The sequence below is a fragment of the Rhynchophorus ferrugineus genome, unplaced genomic scaffold (assembly GCF_030347505.1).
Source record: "Rhynchophorus ferrugineus isolate W39M unplaced genomic scaffold, kcgeb_rfMv2 rfM543, whole genome shotgun sequence".
Lineage (NCBI taxonomy): Eukaryota > Metazoa > Arthropoda > Insecta > Coleoptera > Curculionidae > Rhynchophorus > Rhynchophorus ferrugineus.
In genome coordinates, this window is record NW_027473120.1 from 35,001 (window position 1) to 36,246 (window position 1,246).

A 1,246-nucleotide genomic window follows, 5' to 3' on the forward strand; every position below is an offset into this window, starting at 1 on the left:
ATGTATGCATGTATAAATAACAAAGGCGAATAGAGAGGATGTCAATCCTTTCTATTCGCCTTTTTATTTGTCTAAATTCGTTCTTGGGAACATTTTCCGTACATAAATATATCGCATTGATATACATCGATGATACATTTATGTATGCTTGTATAAATAACAAAGGCGAATAGAGAGGATGTCAATCCTTTCTATTCGCCTTTTTATTTGTCTAAATTCGTTCTTGGGAACATTTTCCGTACATAAATATATCGCATTGATATACATCGATGATACATTTATGTATGCTTGTATAAATAACAAAGGCGAATAGAGAGGATGTCAGTCTTTTCTATTCGCCTTTTTATTTGTCTAAATTCGTTCTTGGGAACATTTTCCGTACATAAATATATCGCATTGATATACATCGACGACGCATTTATGTATGCATATATAAATAACAAAGGCGAATAGAGAGGATGTCAATCTTTTCTATTCGCCTTTTTATTTGTCTAAATTCGTTCTTGGGAACATTTTCCGTACATAAATATATCGCATTGATATACATCGACGATGCATTTATGTATGCCTGTATAAATAACAAAGGCGAATAGAGAGGATGTCAATCTTTTCTATTCGCCTTTTTATTTGTCTAAATTCGTTCTTGGGAACATTTTCCGTACATAAATATATCGCATTGATATACATCGACGACGCATTTATGTATGCATGTATAAATAACAAAGGCGAATAGAGAGGATGTCAATCCTTTCTATTCGCCTTTTTATTTGTCTAAATTCGTTCTTGGGAACATTTTCCGTACATAAATATATCGCATTGATATACATCGATGATACATTTATGTATGCTTGTATAAATAACAAAGGCGAATAGAGAGGATGTCAATCCTTTCTATTCGCCTTTTTATTTGTCTAAATTCGTTCTTGGGAACATTTTCCGTACATAAATATATCGCATTGATATACATCGATGATACATTTATGTATGCTTGTATAAATAACAAAGGCGAATAGAGAGGATGTCAATCTTTTCTATTCGCCTTTTTATTTGTCTAAATTCGTTCTTGGGAACATTTTCCGTACAAAAATATATCGCATTGATATACATCGACGATGCATTTATGTATGCCTGTATAAATAACAAAGGCGAATAGAGAGGATGTCAATATTTTCTATTCGCCTTTTTATTTGTCTAAATTCGTTCTTGGGAACATTTTCCGTACATAAATATATCGCATTGATATACA